Source organism: Vollenhovia emeryi, unplaced genomic scaffold (assembly GCF_000949405.1).
Source record: "Vollenhovia emeryi isolate VEMERY1.0 unplaced genomic scaffold, V.emery_V1.0 DF939138.1, whole genome shotgun sequence".
Lineage (NCBI taxonomy): Eukaryota > Metazoa > Arthropoda > Insecta > Hymenoptera > Formicidae > Vollenhovia > Vollenhovia emeryi.
Window position 1 is genome coordinate 2,258,412 of NW_011967228.1, and position 21,115 is coordinate 2,279,526.

A 21,115-nucleotide genomic window follows, 5' to 3' on the forward strand; every position below is an offset into this window, starting at 1 on the left:
AATTAAAACTTTGAGCATCAATCTGGATTCGGTCATTTTAAACAAAAACGTTCCTATGAATATACGTCCCATTCCCCACTGTTTCCGAGATACAGCTACTTGAATGTCTCGTGTATTCACCTGTCTTCTGTGCACTTCATCCAACCCCATAAATAAAGCGGCCTAAAAAAGCGGCCAATTAATGGCGCTGCCACGACCGATCCACCGATTAGGGAAAGCGGCGTCGAGGTGTTGCATCACAAATCGGGTACAATGAGGAGGAGGTCCGTCATGCTGAAAGTACACAACACGCCGTGTGGCCAAAGGAACGTCTTCCAGTTGTTCTGGCGATGCATTTGGCAGAAATTCCACGTAATCTTGTCCCGTCACACGATCTTCCAAAATAACGGTACGCGCAAGGTAACTTTGCAACTGTACATTCAAATAGCTCTATCTCGGAAACAGTGGGGAATGGCACGTGTATTCATACGAACACTTGTGCTCAAACTGACCGATGCTATCACCTCCCAGAATATTGGCCTCTCCCCCTGGCACACTCTGTATAAGTCTGGATGTAACGCGATATAAAAGCGGCAGTTACATCAATCGCATTGGGTTTTCCGCGGTCGGTTAAAAATAAAAATCATGCAAGGTACTCGTGGAAAGAAATGCAAATGTCTCATGGAGGATAAGAGCAAGGACGAAGAATGGGGGTGGTTAGCTCTCCTCAAATTGCCGAGAGAGACTTATCATTCTTCTACTCCTCTCTTAACCTCCCCTTCCTTCCTTCGTCCTGTTTCAAAGTGCATACGTATGCGTGTGTGCGTGTGTGTGTGTGTGTGTGCCTTTTATTGGACGAGAGAAACTCGTAAACTGCCGGAACTGTGCACTGGCCAGGGAACACGATCTCTGCCTGCTACCATCTCTTCGACCGTGGAAACTGCAACCGTTTTCGGAGTTATTTCTACATTTCGGGAGCAAACGCGCGCTCTGACGTTCGCGTTTTAGATGGTTTTTCCAAAGTTACTCCGCCGGCGCATGAAATCACTAATTATCCGGATACGAAGCGCGGTCATATACGAAAAGCGAAAGGTAACTATCGGCCGATTAAAATATGGAATCATCAATCACCCATCAACCATCAATTAGCTAATGAAATGCTAATTCCTTTCCGAATATCATCCCATAAATTTTGATTGAACAACGTTTCGCAATTAAATCCGGCAGGCAGAGAGCACGGCGTAGAATGCATATTTTGAATCAAAGATCCTTATGTACGGAGATACCAATTTCTCAGCATTTTTAGAGATGCTCGATAATACAGTGAGACTCGGAAGTCGTCCTTCTTGCTTCGGGAACAAAGTTTCATTTTGTCTTAACGAAGCGCAATGCCGTTCTCCAGTCCGGAATACAAACAGCCTCGATGAAGGTCTCAAGACCTCCGCACGGTCGGGCTACTTTAACGAAAACGAATCGCGCTTTCGCTTCAACGCTGCATACGGTGCCTCGGCCACCGCGGCAGCGAGTCGCGCGCGGAAACGCAGAAACGCCGAAACACGAATTTGCTCTCAACGTCCGCGAATAACTCTGAAAGCCGTTGAAGCTTCGCGCGGACGGGGATCGATGCTAAGGTAACCGCGGCTTTCGGACTAATTCCCGCCCACCGATTAATCACATTTCCGGGTGCTGCTCGCGCCCGGAATTATTACTCCGGAAAGGACCGATTCTACCGTTCGTGTTCGTTCCCAAAGATTCCGCGGATCGGCACTCCCGGGGCGTCGTCGCGACGGAAGAAACGGAACGAAAAGGGGAATAGCGCAGCATTGACGATCATACCGCGAAAGAGAATATCCTACTTGTAATCTAACTTTCGTGAACCACACAGTTACTGTTTCGCCGTTTCCAAGTGCGGCTATCCCGCGTCCCTTCATATCGGAAAGTGTAGGAACACGGATTTGCTTTCGACTGGCACGAATGCTTGCTACTCGAAGCGACATCCCGATGACAAAGGAAAAGTTTCCCGATGCGGAACAAGCTTCCCCACGAACTGTCGGTGCATTGTTCGTGGTCAAGCGCGATCATTATTATTCGTGCGATATTCTGATCAGCGCGTTTGGAGGAGGGGCGCGCTATAATTTTCGGCAAGCTTCAATTTTCGTGGCCGCACACGTGGAAAAATGTGCGCGATCGTCGCTTTCATTATCACGGACAAACACAGACGGTTATTTTCGTTGGCTCGCGAGTCCCCGAAATGTAAAACCGAAATTGTGACCGTTTCAATCTCTGATTCCGCATCAGCTCAATTTGCGAGATCTCGGGAATGTTTTTTTCAATCTACATCGCTCAGTTGTGAGAATGCGCGTCCAGGAAATGATATTATATTTGCGGTATATATATTTATATATATATAAAAAAGCTCGTTCTTCCGTTAGAAATTAGGTGGATTATTAATGGATGCAAAACACGCCGTAAATTGGGTTATCGAGGGACCGAGAATAATACGAACAATCCATTATCTCTCACATGAATTCACACAATGTTATTAGCGCTCCCCTATTTTTGACAAAGCTACTGAATAGTTTATTGAATTACATTAAATTTTGCTTCGTAATCGTTGAATAGTTTACGCGCGCGTGCAACATTCACGTGTGCCTATGCATTTCGGAAAACTTGACAGAATACTTTTATCAAATATAATAAATCATGAACGTAGGCGATAAAAAATGTAAGTCCCGTTTACTCCCGCGCGCACCCATCGGTTTATTATACAACGTGTATTCAACGTGAAATTCGCTGAAAATACATCTTTGCCGCGCGTAACGGTAAATTGTATTATATCTGCATATTTGTTATTTCGGCTATGTATATTTTTTGCTAAGCGCACACCCCGCTTTCTATCCGCTGTTTATTTATGCTTTCTTGAACACTCATTACGATATCAGCTCTTGCCGCTCGTTCGTTTAACAGATAAGCGGATAAATAATATTTACATAGAAATTTGCTCGCGTAACAGTTTAAAGCGCTGATTATAATATGAACGCGTGTTAATCGCTCCAACAAACGATTAATTATTAACGAACTGTTTATTGACATCGACAAAGGTATTTCCAGCACAACGATTCTGTCCATCGAACTGCAAACGAGACGCTTTTTTTTTTGCTACGCCACGCTCGCTTTTTCTTCCTGACAACCCTTTCGTAATACTGGCAAACGTTTCGCCGATAGATCGACGTACAACACCGAGGCGCGATAATTAATTAATCAAACCCTGATTGGCATGCTGATGTATCGACCATTTAAAAAATTAACAGTTTAACGTCATAATTACATCGTGTATTAACTCAACCGCGCGGTAATCAATTCTGGCCAAGAGAGCCGTAATAGTTCAAGTCTGTATAATTCGAATTATTCCGTCGACCGCGGTTACAATACCGCGGCGACTTACAATGTAATTTTCCACGCGCCGCGTATGGCGGTAAGAAAAAGAGCGAAATTTCGTTTCGCGGAGAAGCACAAAGTATCGGCATTTTAATTCGTCCATTACGAGAATAGTAATCAAGTTACCTTGGCAATTCCCGTGCCGCATTTTAATATTGTCTCTTACATATTTGCGAAATTTATCAATTCTCATATTTGCGCGTGTAATTAAGCGCGGGGACAGGGCGCGGCGATTCCGCCTACAGATATGAATCGCAGAAATGTCCGCGTGGAAATTAAGAAGGAATTATCTCAACTAGTTCCAGCCGCGAAATGAATATCTCTTTACTTAAATTTTTGCTGTCAATATTAACGTTACGGCGAACGGGTTACGCACCCAAAAAATTCACCTTTATCTCTCTATCCATTAAATTAAATGTTTAAAACAGAGACGTCTAAAGCTAGCGCCACACTATGCGCGATTCGCAGAAATTCGCTGGACATTCGTTATTACTTGCCACACTATCCGTGACTCGCAGTTTATCGTTCGTAATTTGTTATTTGTCGTTTCGCTCGTGTTAACAACTTTTAATCTTTACCTGTTATTACAGGACTTGCACCACAGGTCTACAATTAGTCAAGTTCCAATATAAATGATCAAGCTTTTTAGTCGACATTAACCGGCCAACGTTTCAATACAGTCAAAAAAACCACTATTTTCGTCGAAAACCGCTCGGCTAGCGAATCACTGCGAATTTTTCCTCCGCACAATTCACGAATCGCGCGCAGTGTGGCGCCAGCTTTAAAACTTTTCCTATCGAATCTTCCCTGCGTCGCGTAATACACGACCACTTTTCAACAAAGCCTCTTACGACTATCCTGATCGAGGGCGACGAAAGACGGCGGCAGTACGCAACGAATTAAAAATCCTAACGTGATTTTACGACCGGGAGCGTAGCAATCTAAATGAAAAACTTAAGCGAGACAATGATAATGTAATCTGGTAAAGTGCCCACCAGTCAGAACTTTCTTGAACCGTGCTGTAGATAGTTACGTGGACGGACGCTAATCGATATCGCGTGAAACGCCACTTCCCCAATCACTCTAGGATATAGGGAGCGCGCAGAAAAACGAACGGTTATACGGCGCGCGATATCGCAATAACAAAAGCATGTACCGCCAAGTGCATCGTGTTTGCAAATGATTAGTTGGCGCACGACACACCGGAGGTGCACGTCGCGTCGCAATTTAATGCGGACTATCGGGAGCTTGTAAGCTCGTCGTTCAATTACGCGGCGATGCCTAAAAAATAGTATCGATTATGTGTACAACGCAATTCAATACCCCCCCCCCCCCCTCTCCGTCCCCCGCAATGATGTAGTCCATTACCTTTGTACGTGCCGGACTTGTCGCAGAGGATGTCGCAATAAAGCAAATTAGATTACACCGCGGCTATCGAGTTTCATCGTATTTCATCGGGGACAACGCGGAGAAGTGCCGTGTGAAAAATGTCGCGCGAAGAAACGATCGCGGGTGCCCGTAATCACTGACGAATTTCTTCGTATGATTTATTTTAACTTCAGCGTACGCGCCAAGAAACGGACTTGGGCCCGTACTCCTCTTTTACCAATCAAAAAGAGGATTCAGAATACGGTCCATGGTTTACAAACAGCGCCTTGACTCATTCATACCTTGACGAATTCCTTCGTATGATTTATTTTAACTTCAGCATACGCGCCAAGAAGTGAACTTGGGCCCGTATTCCTCTTTTATCGATGAACGTGGCTTGTGGCCAATCGGAAGGCTTATTAGCCACTTTTAGAGGCGCATTTATCAACGAAAGAGGATTCGGAATGCGAGCCCTGGTTTACAAACAGCGCCTTAACTCATTCATACGCGCGACGAATTTCTTTGTGAATTTTAAACACGGAACAAGGGGACCGACGCTCTGTCTTCCGGCACTTATCGGTATCGGTTGTACGAGTGCGAGATACGTTAACATATTGGATTACTTGTCGAAACTACGCGGTATATCAGCCTAACCGCGTTTGACCTATTTTCCTCCGCTATCGATCGCGACTCTCTTCGGCGACGGGTCCGATTCGATGCACGCGTGCGGCGGATAACAATATCAGAGATCGGAGGCTGGCGTGATGACGTGTGCAAAGCGTTATGTAGAATCGTCGCGTTCAGTGAACGTGGAGCAGCCCTCGCTGTCGGCGATTATCCGCAGCGCATATTATTTCCATCGAAGGAATAGCGCGCATGAAAAGTAAATGATAATAAACGACAAGTAAATTATTAATTACACGCCCCGGTACGTTTATTCGCTGTATACATTTTGTACGTTCGGGCACAAATGAGGTCGCCTGTATATTTTAAACATCGCCCTGATTGAACGTGTCAGCGCTTTCTGCACTTTGTATATAATACCGGAAAATATTGAAGTTTCGAAATTCGAAAATGCTCGGCGTTAGCGAAACGTTGTCGCGCCTAAAAAATGCAAACGGCCCGAGAGAGGGTAGATATGAAATACAGGAGTACGAGTGGTAAGCTGAAACGAGAAGTTGGAAACAAAAGTGGGCGAGAAATCCATAATGTCCTTAGGAAAAAGAAAAGAAAAACGCGAAGAGTTTTAGATAAAGTGGACCGTATAAATTACGGACTTAGCCCGCCATTGTTCCGAGTCCATTAAACGTCCCCGGGACGATCCTTCGGGAGGGGGATCTACGGGACCGCGCGTTTTAGGAAGATGCCTCTGTGAAGCTGCATCAGACCGCGAGTAACTCAACTTCCGGCGACGACGTGCGCGCAATAACCGACTCGTGTGAACAGCCCGAGACACCGAAGCCCCGCGATCCCGTTGCTCGCCGATCGGCCGGCCGACGCGCGTATCGTAACGACCATGGTGTAAAGATACAGGGTGAAGCAATCTGGTGGATGCGCAGTGTCAACCAATCAGAAGTGGCCCAAACTGCCGAGTTGACCAACCAGAAATTTGCACCAACCTTCGAACTGCAAATCATTGCGGTTGAATGCAGGAAGAACCAATAAACAGTTTGCCCGAAAAATCGGTTACATGCGCAATGTTTCACCTTGTATCTTTACACCATGGCAACGAGGCTCGTCGCGCGGATGTTCCTCTTTAAACGCCGCTGCGCCCCGGACGCCAGTCGATTCGACGCGACCGATCGCGGGTGCGTCACTCGAGGAACGAATGCCCGTCGCACGGGCGTCCACGGGCCTCTATGGGCGACTCGTAATTAATCGCCGCCCATAGATCAACCGTCGCCGTCGACTCGCCGAATATTGACGCGCTGGAAAAATAGCCGCTACCATTAACGCTGAATGCGTTACTAACGCTCGCTACATCATGTAACGAGCAATCGACAAATGCGCCCATGTATCCCGCTAAACCCTTTATGCCGTTGTCACTCCGATGCGTCTCTACCGATTAAGCACTTTGTATTGTTAATATCGCGCCGAATGATAATTTTCGTGTCGACGTATTTCTCAGTAATTCGGGAAATTCGCGTCCATACGCGATAAAGGAGGAATGTTTCGTATATTACATATATTCAATATGTAGGGTCTTTTTTAGAATATTATGCGCCGCGCTTGAATTAAAAATGGAATTCAAGCTTTTGGGAAATCCGATAAAAATTCCTTTACTCCTATATTTTTATTCCTATATTCAGTTGCTCGCATGTACGAAGATGCACGTGTAAAAAAAAAATTCATGCCGTCACACAAGAATGAAAAAATGCAAATTAAACTGACGGAAGCCGGCCAGCCAACAGCCATGTTATCGTCACGTATTTGGCATCGATTACGGCAAAGGTGCCGCGAGCTTCGTCTATTTAACGTTAGAATGACTTCCAGTGTGACCTGCGGGGCCGATTTGCATCGTCCGGATCCAATTATTGCGCCCGTCAGGATGTGCTTTTCGATGGCAAATATTCGTGCCAATTGCAACAATATTTTAACGGCATATCCCGATGGCGCGCTCGTTATCGCTCGCGTGTCGGCGCTTACAATTTAATAAACTTCGGTTTTATTTATATGACAATACGCCCGTTGATTTTACCGGGCGTAAATAAGAGGCGAACCTACGGCCGGATCGATCCTAGGACCTTTGATTCCCCCGCGACCTCGCCGGCGGCAAAAGCTCTAAAGCAACTGAAATTGCCTTCGGCGACTCGTGATTCATTACGCGAGCGGTCGCGGATTATGATGGCGTAGGAGCAACATCGATTACAGTCGGAGAAACAAAGGGATAATGACGGCAAGCGAGATACGAGAGTCGTTTACGCAAAGATTACACGTGTATAATCATCTCGCGATGTCCTCTGCACACCCGGAAAGGAGATGTAATTAGGTTAAACAAATGACGCTCGTTGAAGTCATATTTCTTTAAATTTACTAAATTCTTATTTACCAAAGCCAACGGCACACGAGAGGATGCAGAGTTTTAGATCGGGTGATTTAAGGCTGAACCCTGATTGGCTCTCGCAAACAATCCAGTAGGAAAACTAGTATCGTGTGCCGTTGGCTTAAAACATTTGCCAAATTTGACGAAATAGATCTCGTCGAAATTCCAGGCTCAATCAAATAAAATCATTGCTTCGAAGCTAACCCAAAGTCCAGTAAAGTCAGAATTCAAACAAATTTGTTTCGTTTCGAACCAACTCTTTTCTGGATGCAGGATGCATGATATAGAGAACAATTATTACACAAGTGTCAGGAATGATTTCCTCCAAAGTAATTACTTATTGCGCGTAACGATGAAACATTTTCTGCTTGGCGTAACTTTTCGAGAGCTCCAAAGTGGCCTCGCGAGCGCAAAATAAGTAAGACGGCCGCGGGGATGGAATTTAAAAGAGACATGCGTGCGTAGCGATCGTTAAAACGCCATTTCACCGGAAAATTCCTCCGTGCCGAAACTCACCGTGACAAGAATCTCTCTCTCAATAAGCTACATAAATCTTGATCTCGTAGCGAAGTAATATAACGTAATCATTTTTCACGTTGACAGTAGCGGACCATAAAATACCCTCCCGATTAAATCTCACGATGCTCGTTCGCCGCGCGCCGGAAATACTGTTCCTCCCGCGCCGTGATAAGGTCATTAATGGCTATGTGTCTTGCTTTCCCTAATGAATAATGCGGACACGTAAATAGGATTGTGTGGAACCTGGTACAGTTTAGTTCCTAATTGTGAGCAGCGCGTTAGCGCGACGCGTTTCGAGATTTATGCAAGCTTAAGTTCTTGCGCCGGATAATATCTATGTCATGATATATATACTTATACAAAATATATATGTACGTGTGTGTGCAATATTTGTATGTATAAACATATAGTTAATATTAATGATATACCCTGGAAGAAATTTCCGCGAGAGGAATTTTTAATTGACTTTCCTCGGCGCACTGCACTTGTTAAAATAGCCCAAGGTGGATTCTTCGCTTAAACAAATTTCTTAACTGCCACGCTGTTTGACATAGAAAATTAAAGAGCACACGAAGGTTGAAGAACTCTACATATATTCGCAATGTAGCCGGACAGAATTTGGAGGACGGGCAAAAAATCGAGAGACGAACAAAGAGAAATTAAAATGACGCTACATACCTTCGGCATAAATTAACGCCGAGTTGACGCGGAACAGCGCGGATTAGAAATTATCCGCGAGAATATGCAACTCAGTTTGGAATTTCTCGATCTATTCGACCGACTCGCGTCGATTTTTCTGTCGTAGAAGCCGACGTGCTCTCTCTCCCCGGTTTTCCGTGACTCATTGATCGGGTCATTAGCGTCCACGAGTTTTACTCTCCACCGGCGCAGAGAACGCGGCAGGGATATAACGTTAACTTTAGCCGACACACGTAGCGGCGCGATCGTTGCGCATGCACGACGGCGGCCGATTATTATCGCGATTATCATAATTACGATAATTATGTAGCTTCTGCGCCCGTAATAAAGCGTCGCCCCGCCAGAGGCACGGGGATGCGCATAAAGGTAATCCCAATTTCTCCGGCTTCTCGTCCTCGTTAATGCGCCCGAGAGACGGAAGCGACTTATTGGACACAAAAGCGCCGCGCGCGTTTGCCTCGCTTAGCATTTGCCGCGGCAGCGTTCGCCAAATTCTACACCCGTCGCGCAAGATGTTCGCTGGAATTTGTTTATCGTTAAAATTCACCCGGTCATTGAAAGCGGGATGCCTCGATCCTTCGATTGTCGTTAGGGCCGAATCAGACTAGCAATTGTCGGCTCGGATTGGATTGACAATTGACGATTGTCCTCTGGCCAATGAGAGCAAAGCAGCCAGCGATTTAATCGACTCTCATTCGCTGGAAGACTCTCTCGGCCAATGAGAGCAAAGTCAATTGTCAATTGTCAATCGTCAATCGCCAATCCCAATCCAATCCGAGTCGGCAATTGCTAGTACGATTCGGCCTCTAGAATCGTGCAACGAGGGGAGATTGGGACTCATTCTTTAATAAGGCAGTGACTCGGAATATTATTTTTATACGTCGCCACACAATATTTTACTTCCCAACTGAATTATGACATTGTTGCGATTTTATTGCCCTTTTCATTTCCAACATTATTTTTACCAGAAATACACCCGTCGGCTTCTTTCGCATTTAAAAGCCATGGGTATCGACGGCGTCGTTTTTCATCTTGTTTGTTTTACGAGAGCTCGCTCGCGTGTCACGTATATGGCATAAATAAACGGACAGACGGAAAAAAAAGGAGGGAGAAAAAAAGCGCGTCTGGCCCTGCAAACAAATCTAGTTTGGAGAACGACAAATTTATTAATGCTTTCTGCAAGATTACGTACCGGGCTCGACAATTTACATACATGGCTCGTATGGCCGGCCATCCCGGGCTCTTGTACGGTACATACATATTGCATTGTACACACGTGCGCGTTCCCGCGCATTATACGCCGGCAAACGCGCACGGTGCTTGGCCCGCCTAACGAGCATCCAGATAAAACACCTAAAACGTCGTCAGGATTAATTAAACAATTAAAGCGCGTGATTATGCCGAGCCGTCGGTCCGCCCGCGTGGCCCCGCTCGTACGTAAGGACGACCTGGGATTACCGGCCGAACGGAGCCGTTCTGTTAAAACATCAGAGCGGAAGTATCTCGCGCACAGAGCGTGGCGGAGAACGGAGAAACGAGGGCGCGCGAGACATAAAACGAGATCGGATTTTATAGGCGCGAGGAAGGACGGTGCGATCCAACGAATACGTTTAATTGCCGTAATCGATGTGAAAACGCGAAAGAACCCCTAGACAGCGTCTCTTATGTCCGCCAAGTCAAACGATGCGCAAAGTGCCTCCAGATTCTAGCGATCCCGAGTCGAAACTTTGCCCCTATGTTGAACCTTTAATTCTATTATATAGTAGAACCTAATCCGAGTCGAAATTTTGTATCGAACCTTCAATTCTATTATATAGTAGGACCTAATTTAAGACAGTAAAAGAGGTCGAGCTCCAAGTACAAGATTTATTCCTACTTTAAAATTGATAGTGTCGGAAATTTATACTTTTGCCAATTTAGCATTAAAGTAAGTCCTTTTGAGTAGGAGCTAAAGTTTTTGGAATTAAAAATTCAAGGGAGGAGTAAACAAATATAATGCCATCAAAGTAGGTTATTGCTGAACTATGTAGATGTATAAATCAGCTAAGTAGGTGTAAAGTATCCTTAAAAGTGTCAAAATAGTACCAAAATTCCGACTCGGAAAGACAGTAAAAGAGGTCGAACTGCAAGAACAAGATTTACTCCTACTTTAAAACTGATAGTGTCGGAAATTTCTACTTTTGCCAATTTAGCATTAAAGTAGGTTCTTTTGAGTAGGAGCTAAAGTAAATTTTTAAAATTAAATTAAAAAATTTTTAAATTTAAAAATTTAAAAATTGTAGAATTAAAGAATCAAGGGAGGAGTAAAAAGAATATGTTATCAACGTAGGTTATTGCTGGTCTATGCAGGTGTATAGATCAGCTAAGCAGGTGTAAAGTGTCCTTAAAAGTGTCGAAATAGTACCAAAATTTCGACTCGGGATAGCACAACAATGTCTGTCTAACAAAAGGAAATCATTAAACTAGACAGTATGTGCAGCATATTGGTTTAACTCTCTTATCGCGAGCGACAGTGTCGTAAGAATCGATACCTCGCCCACTTTTCGTATCGTGTAATCCAGGGAGCTAATCTCCCCGTCATTGCTCACGCGTGCGTATCTGCTTCACCTTCCTCCGGCTCGCTGATCTTTTTCCATTTTCCCGCGCCCCCACGAGACCACGTTGTATCTTCCCGTCCGACGGTTAAACGTTGGACGGAATTGATACATCGACGGCGGATCGAGACACCGGGAGCGAAAAAAGGTGACGCGGGACGATGCGTGCCCGCGTGTGCGTACCAAGAGATCACCCTGCAACGTTTTTCTCACGGGACACCGCATCGGCCACGCTCCCCCGGGACATGGAGCAGCCTCTTCGCCTCCGAATGCGCGCGCGCGTGTGTGCGAGCGTGTACGCGCGTACAATCACTCCAATCACGAGCCATGCGTCAGTTCGCGCCGCGCCGGTGACGAGGATGAGAAAAAACCCGGCTGGAGTGGAAGGGGTCGAAGAGAAAGAAGGATCCCGATTGTGAAAGTCCCGCGGGGGCGAAAGACGAGCGCGCGGCTCTGTACTCCTGCTTCGCGTTAAGTGATAGATCGCGAGGACTACTATGTCGGTGCCCCTCCTTCTCTCGGCAAGAATGATGGGAGGAAAGTTGCGTTAGTCGGATGGACAGAATATATTTATTCCCGCTGAGTGGCGCGTGAATGCCGCTGCCCATGATGTTTCCATTTTTTCCACCCCTCTCGCTGCTCTCTTCCTTTTTCTTTAGCACGGAACGTTCGTGATTAATTGCACCTTTATAATGAATATACTGCGTCTCACTTCCCTTCTGGGAAATGCATTCGCATCATGATTTATTTTCGTCCGCAGTTGTAGTCTCGCGACGGCGGGAGTGTCTTACGAACGATCCCGGGAATGTCAGGGGATTAAAATCGTGCATGTACCGAGTTTGAAATTAAATCAGAAGGGATAAGAATTAACACGGTTGCTCGCATGCCGAGTCTATCACAGCGCCGAAGCAAATGTCAAGTTTCTTCTCTTTACGATTTTCAGTGTTTTCACCGCGCACTCGAGGGGAAACCTGCGAAGTCCATGGCTGTACAAGGCCTTGTGTCCACGATCCGACAACTGTGTCCAAGTTCTAGTTCCGAAAAATGTATAGCCCATCAACTTGGAGCTATTCCGTGAAAGCTGCGAGTTGATCAGACGCATTTCTCGGAACTCGAACTTGGACCGAGGGGTAAACCCCATAGACATAGTAAATATAGACTGAACGTCCCATTGAATAAGCTGAAGCTTGACGGAGAGAGAATAAGGTCCCAAGTATGTTGTCTCTTTCTAAAGTCTGTACACTTCTGCAGCCAAAATGCGCAGTCTATTTATTATATGTCTATAGGTTCAACGTGACCGGGCATCATTGGTATCTTTGACCCAGCGAGTGCAAGTTCGTTCAGATAAGCCTTACGATAAAAGATTTTCGCAACTATCGCGCCGTTTAAAGTGGGACTTCCGCGAGGCTTCAATCTTCCCGCTGATCTTATCTCGATCAATCGGAAAGTTACGCCGGCGTACACGAACGTTGTCAACGACGTTGTAACGGCGCCGGACGGCCGATTAATAACGTAGGTGAATACATTCCGCCGCGAACTCGTTACGTATTCCTAAGGGGACGGCACCGCGACCCTAGTTCGATCTCGATTAACGTCAACGATGACGAGCGCGCGCGATGCGTTTTACAGGCAAAGTGCGTTAACGCGCGCTAAGTAATGGATGATCCCCCGCCGGGCGGGCCCTTGGAGCCCCCGCCGGACCGCCGGTTTATTTTCACTCTCGAGTTTTCCTGAATAATTCACCGTACGGCGGAGGCGTATTGCCACCTAATTGCACTGAAATATTGAATAGCGGGTCGAGTGCCCGTTCGGGCGGAGCTTAACGAAATTTAACGTGAATTTAAGACCCGTGCAAGATGTAGCGAGCCCGAAATGGGGACCGAACAGTAGCGGGGCTCCTTTGAAATGCCAAAACGAGAATAACGGCAATTTTCGCTTCTGCGAGATAGCTATTTAAGTCACGCGAGTTAATAGATAATGAACGTTTTTTTCTATACAGACAGACGATGTTTTATATATAGGCCGCATCTCGCAATGAAACTCACAATCGTGAAATATAAAGATTCATTCTGCATAAAATATCGTCTGTCAGTATAGAGAAAACATTCATTATCTATTAATTGGCGAGACTAATATAGCACCTTGTAGAAGCCTAAATCGTCGCTGTTCTCGTCTCAATATTTCAAAGGCGAGTCTTACGTACCGCAATATATTATATCTCACGATCAGAAAATTTACAAAAGTTGTCCGGAGACTTTGGTCTTCCTTGAACCTTGTCCAGAATCATTACACGATCCTACGTTTCTTCTCAACCGTGGCATCGCGCGGTGTCCCAAAGCGCCCGAGTACTTTAAAGAATTACATGCAATACGCATTTCGGAATTGTCCCAGGCGCGAGATAGCTTCGGCATCTAGAGAATTAAATTCATTCGCCGTCCGCTGTTGCAAAAACTAATCGCACGTCCGCCTTTTACGACCGCCGTTGGTCAGCGAGCGCAATCCATTCCACTTGACCCCCCGGCCTTTCCCGATTTTCCAGTTCCGCGCATAAGCGCCGTCTTCTCGGACTTTCTAACGAGACCGCCCCGGTTGACAAGGATGTACGCGGTTTAGATTCGTTACGGTCCTTCGTTACGGTCGAACGAGGAATAAAACGCGGGACCAGGAAATATACATGCGGCGATCTTTATGGTACGTACGGCGCGCACTTCCGCAACACACGACTCTCGCACGCGGGCGCAATGATGCAAATAAGAGACGCATCCGCTCGCCATGTCGTTATACGTGTAGAAGCGCGCCCGTATTAAACAAAAATATTTGCGTCAAGTCAGAGCCGGTATGCAATTTCGGCCAATTCACACTTTAATCGTACGTGCATAATTTTCACACGGGGACAATAAAAAGTGGCAAAGTACTCGCGACTTTCCGTGCAAAATTATCAATTTAATTGTATACTGCCGACAAACCGAATCGGCGCGCAGTTTAAAAGTCGAAACGTAGACCCGAAGACACCGTCTTTCTACTGCGACAAATATTACGACATGCCTCAATGGTCGAATTGGTGAGACGCCCGCCTGTGGAGTAGGAAAGTCCAGGTTCAAACCCTGGCTGAGGTGATATTTTTCGCAAAAACTTTTTTGTATTATTAAAAATGCTAGATATGGTCAATAAAAACACTGCAATTTTCTCCACTTGAGAAAGTTTTGAGGAAATCTAACAGCTCTTTGAGATTCAACAAGGTCACATATTTTTAAACGTGGGTATAAGAAAATTATTTGTAATTCGATGAAATTATTTGTAATCAGACGAAATCGTATGAGATCACGCAACGAAATCGTGTAATCGGTGGGACAACATTTTAGCTAGTGGTTTATCCCCTTGGCGCGAATTCTCTTCGCTCTCGATTACTAATTATTCCGGATTTCCGACGCCTTGACATCCACACCGCGGAAAAATCGATGCTAGCGCGCAATTCGTGTACCAATCGAGCGCTTAAACCAATATCGCTCGTGTAACAATCGCGTAAATTCGACGGGCGGAATTTATAAATCACAAGTATTGCGATGGGAAACCGCGCCGGCAGAAATACGCGAAACCAGCGCGGGGGTATTATTCAAATGCGTCGAATGAACGCTTATTCACCTCGGCCTGGCCGCGGCGCTGTTAGTACAATCAAAAACTTCGGTCACAGACGATTAATTAAAAACTTTTGCCCGACAAAGGCGCGAATGTGTACGCCGGGGGTGCGCGCGCGCGTGTTTTTCACCGCATCGACAAATTCTACACGGATTGTACGACGGTTATCGCCCGCGTTTTCGCCGGATCGGTCTGCGATAAAAGAAACAAAGCTTGACGAATCCAATTAAATTCACTCTTGATTAACCGAGGTAACTTGGGCCGGAAACAGTCCGGTTTTCGATACGGACCGAAAGGATACGCGCGGCATTATTTGGGGAAAATTGAACCGCGGCCGAAAAATATCACACGAACAACTGTACAATTTTCCTCGGCAAGTGAAACAATGCATGTAAATGCGCCAGTAATTTGATACGCGGATTAACATCTATTTGCATACAACTATATTAAAATAATGGGGCGGTCTACGGCCGGCTTCTCTTCCTCGTACGCAATTGCTGAAACACGCGGCAGCGTCACGACGGTAACAGAAATATCTCCTTGTTATATTCATTTTAACGTGACAGAATTATGGCGGGGATGTAAAGCGACCGTTCCCCGTCATAAAATACCGAGATGTACAAAACTTCTAAGATATTTTTAGCTTGTAACATCACCTTCCGCTTTATTGCATTTACCGCGGAGAATTTACTCCAGACAAATGTCGAGGATCATCTAATTGCGTTATGAATTAAGCCGGAAAATATATATAATCATATATATATAGAATATACAAAATAAATGATTTGTCAATTATACCGCGGTAATGTTTCTTATCAATTATGTTTACCAATTTTAGCGTGATCAAAATACCGCGATGCAAAACTGCGCGATCCATCTTCATTATAAAATGAAGCTGGCGTATCTCTAGGGTCTTATTATCTTTTCGTTAATGTTGAAGCTGTAAAATTATCGCTAAATCCGGTCCTCCGGCGGCGCCGTGAGGCACGGAAAATGCGCGAAATGCAAAATCTGAATCTACCTCAACGATTTCGCGTCACAATACACGCCGGGATAAAAGCATGAAGCATTTAAATTATTTTCACATAGATTCCGGCGATACCCGCGCGCGGTCTTCTGCATGTTTACTTTACATATTGCCGCGGCGAAACTGTGTCGCGAATCCAAATCGACCATCCGTCACACTCCAAACATACGCACTGACGCACGCACGCACGCACGCACGCGCGCGCGCAGCGACGAAGGACGCGTGTGTAAAATACAAAGTCCCGTATTATTTCTAAATTCCTCCAATGCCGAGGCAGCTCGCAATTTCCCGACGAAATTACGCCACGTAACGCTTCTGCAAATAAACCCACCCGCTAACCGTCGCCCGTCCGTCCCCTTTCTACCCCGCGCACGCACACAGGATAACGAACGGGCGTTATACGTAAGTGCACTCGAGCGCAGACGCCCCGCATCCTCCCCCTCCCCCCCCCCTCGCCCCCGCCCCGCGCGCGTGCGGCAGGAAATATTTTTCATTAATCTGATTATTTATCGCCCGTCGAGCCCCTGGGAGCGTTTCCCGACGCGGCCCCGTATCCCGCTGCACCCCCGGCACCGACGCCTCCCTTTTACACGTTGTAATCCGCGCCGAGCGGCTCGTACCGAGCCGGTGGTTAGGCGGTAAACGGAGAAACGCAGGGAAAAGGAAACGGCAGGGGTGGAGGGGAGGGGGAGAGACGCGGCGGTCCTGGCGGAAGGATAAAAGAGAGACGGGGTGGAGAACGAGCGCGAGACGCCGCGCCGGGGGGTGGCGGCGTCCTGTAAGGGCGAGGACGACGACGACGACGACGGGCGAAACGCCCCCGCCCCGTATTAAAGCGGGCCGCGCTCGCGCGCGACCGTAATAAATTTCGACGAAAGGAGATGCAAACGGTGAAATACACAGACGCGGAATTCGTAAATCATGGTACGATAATGCCGGATGTCAACCCCGCGCCGGTGCGTTTACGAGCCGAGCACTTAAGCGGCGCGACGTCGCATAAAACGCGGCCGCGCGACCGCACGGGTTACCAAAGGGTTGCGCGCTCGTGCCTGCACAAATGAGGAGCGGGCGGAAACGGGGAGCGGGCCAAAATTTCGCCACGGTTTGTTACGTTACGGTTCAATTCGTCGCGGCTCAACGGAGAGACGGCCTGCAATTCTCGCTCGCGAGATCTCGTTAAATAATTGCAGACAGATATTTCCACGTGAACGCGCAATTTTGTTAAAAATGCGAACAATTATGTAACAAAAAATATATATTTACGTAAATAATATTAGTTGGACGGAATTATATAATTCACGTGTTCTATCGCACGAGACTGCGATAATAGACATTTTGTCACGATACACTATAATTTTATAACGCCACCTGAGTCGAAACTTTGATCCTATGTCGAATCTTTAATTCTATTACATAATAGAGGCTAAGACAGTAAAAGAGGTCGAGCTCCAAGTACAAAATTTACTCCTACTTTAAAACCGACAGTGTCGGAAATTTCTATTTTTGCCGATTTAGCATTAAAATAGGTCCTTCTTGAGAAGGAGCTAAATTTTTACAATTAAATAATTTTAGAACTAAAGATTCAAGGGAGGAGTAAAAAAATATAATTTCATCAGAGTAGGTTATTGCTGACCTATGCAGGTGTATAGATCCGCCAAGTAGGTGTAAATTAGCTTTAAAAGTGTCAAAATAGTACCAAAATTTCAACTCGGGCATTATTATCCGCGATACAAACTTTTCATCCGGTTCTGGATTTCTCTTCTCTCTCTCTCTCTCTCTCTCTTTCTCTCTCGTTGGCGACCGATAACGTAAATCACGATTTTGATAGCCCTCGAAAAGTCATCGTGATGTATCATATCGCGGAAAAATGAAGATGTCCCTTTTTTTTGGCACTTGTGTCAATACGCGCGCGATATCGGTGCGTCGCGAAAGCCCGCGCGGGTAAAAGCCAGTCGGGAATGTCGACGAGATAAGAGCGTTGAAAGAGGAAAGGCATATAGCTCGGGAGAGAATTCGAAAACGTGCGATCGCGGCGACAGAGTCACCCTTTTTTCAATCTCCGTTTCCTCCCTTCCCATTTCCTGGCCGTTCGCGCCAGAAATTCCCCCCGAATCCAGAGAACCCGCGCGCACTTGTTTTCCCTAGACTTTTTAAATTTTGTCACCTGACTCTATTTTTTTCCCCACGCGCCTTGGTTTTCCTATCTTTATTGCGGCCGGCGAAGTTTGATCAATTTCCTTTCCACTCCTATACGCGATTAGATTAGGTGGCGAGTGTGGCGCGGAGAAATGTGCTCTGCTTAGCAAACAAATAAACGAAAATATCCGAAAAGACTTGAGAAGATCGCTTGACCATGTCTGGCAAATTTTAATGTTCAAAGTTTGAAAAGATCCGAGTTGAAATCCACGGACACGGCTGGTCTTTTCGGAATCTCCCGAAGGGAAGTGGCAACCACCGAGAGTATCCTGCCACACCTACCCCTTTAGTGGTAGAGCCCACCAGATTAGAGGTTTCCTTCAGCAAGGTTAGCAGCCTACTGAAGACGAGGTAAAGCCAAATGCTCAAAATACCAGAACAAACTGGATAAAACGGGCTTTAAGCCTAACACACGAGGAAGAAGCGCTTAGATTATGACACAACGGACGGATAGAAAAGGATTTGACGAAGATTCATTGTTGGGCCGATCTCACCGAGATCCTTCCGTATCAAATGAGACTTGTTAAATTCGAAGAAAAAAACCCCCAGTCGAAGCACGATTATTTTCGGACGGCGGATGGGCGGCTAGTGGCCGATATCAATTTCCGTTCTGTACTGAGATGCGTTTAATTCAAACGTAATGGGAGTACAAGATCTTCGTTAGCGAATGAAATTAATCCCTCCCTTAACTCGGGCCATACGTAACGAAGCGAAGAAAAAGGAAGAAAAGGGAGGGAAGAAAAAAAATGGGAACCTTGGATGAAAGGTTTTACCTGGATTACAAATGTAATCCACGCTACTACTGCAGGTTTACAAATGTAATCCACGCGACTGCCGCGGGATTAACGAGAGAGCTCGCTCAAGACTTGCACACGACCCTTCGGAGCTTATTCCTTTGCCATTGTTCTTAACGGCGACAGACTCGCGAGTAAAGGACGCCGCGGCGACGCTTCCACTTGTAACACATGGTCTATTAAGGCTAATAATAGTCACCCGTAAACGCATGGAATGCGTATTAGTCGCGCGCGTCTGTTCCGCAGTTAGGTACGTCTTTGCTCTTCCCGATTTCATCTAAAAACGACCACGTCGAAAAGTAAGAAGCGAAAGTAGCGCGCGCCTCTATACCACCGTTCTCCTTTGACAAAGGAAGACGTACAGTCTAGATGAACCGTGCAGGGCAGGTGAATAAATTAAATTACATTTTATAATAAATATGAGCTACGTGCCGGCAAAAATTACTCATCTAGCTCACGTGTCCCCACCAATTTCTGTTAATAACATGAACGTCTAATGAATCTATATACGTACACCCTCAGAAAGGATTTCTGTTACCGAGACAAAAAGTATTCTTTGACGCATTTATATTTCTCACAACTTCCTTTAGTATAAAAATAAGACAATATCAAAATAAAATCAATAATTCTCCTTTAACGAAATAAAAAAGATTGACTTACTATATTGAGACAAGAGTAACTTTATATATTCTTGCGTTTAAAATAAAATTTTCCTCCATTTTAAAACGAAGTTGACACTGCGATATTCGACAAAAGACAATTCTAGATTATAGAATTTTTCATTTAAGATTAAAATATTCCGTTCTCTATAATAAATATGATTGGCGCTATATTGGTCTTATTTCATGATACATTCAAGTGCAATAGCAGTGGATCCAGAAATTTTTCTGTGGGTGTAAAATGCAGCAGATCGACAAAGGTGAAAATTATGATGTAAACGTAACGAGTCTGCTGACGGATACGAATTTTCAGATCGTTGTCTTTTTCACAATGCATATCCATCGCAAACCGATTTTGCTAGTTCGTGTTCGGGCAAGTAAGAACAATTAATTAATCGGCACTTCATAAATAAGGGATACGAGATATTATATACGCGCTTTGCATATAAATGCCGATAATATGATAATAACGTAACAAATAACGCCACGCGTAGCGGCGCTCCGGCGGCGTAATTAAAAACGCGCGTATTCGGCCGAAACGCGAGCGACCGGTCGGCCGTAATTAACGTATCGCGCTCTCGAACAATGAATAATTAAATTGTTATAAAGCCGCGCGCGCGAGGCGCGGACGATTGTCGTCGGGCGAGAAAAAAAAAGCGAGAGAAAAACGTCGCGCGTTGCGTCGTCGCAGCCGTCGTATTTAGACACGTAAAGGCACAGCTAACGAGATCGGCTTAAATACGGGCCGCTGGGAGCAAAAAGAAAAGCCCGAGTCTCACGAAATCTAAAACGAGCCACGCTCGACGATGCGACATCGTATTGTTGCCGACGGCCGGGAATAGCGGAGAATATAGCCGCGACGAACATGACCCACGTACACTAGCGCATAAATGTTATTCGCATGCAAAGCGCAGAACGCAGCTGCGCGATTATGATTAAAAAAAATATATGTATGACCCGTTCTTTAACTTACAGTACCGGCCAATAATATATCACCTTTCGATTTTTCGAGCATAACTAATTTTCGACGGGGAAAACCGCTGAGGGCATTGTGGTGTACAGATTTGCGGCATTATAAAAATAAAATAAGATTAAATAAGATTAAAAAAGATAAGCAAGATAAATAAAATGAAATAAGGTACTGAGATAAAGTAATGCCCACT

General features: G+C 45.6%; 1 protein-coding gene across 1 annotated transcript in view; it reads right to left on the minus strand.

Moving 5' to 3' along the window:
* Positions 1-21,115, minus strand: part of LOC105567425 — a 262,739-nt gene that overhangs the window by 74,265 nt on the left and 167,359 nt on the right. The gene's annotated exons all lie outside the window — the stretch shown is intronic.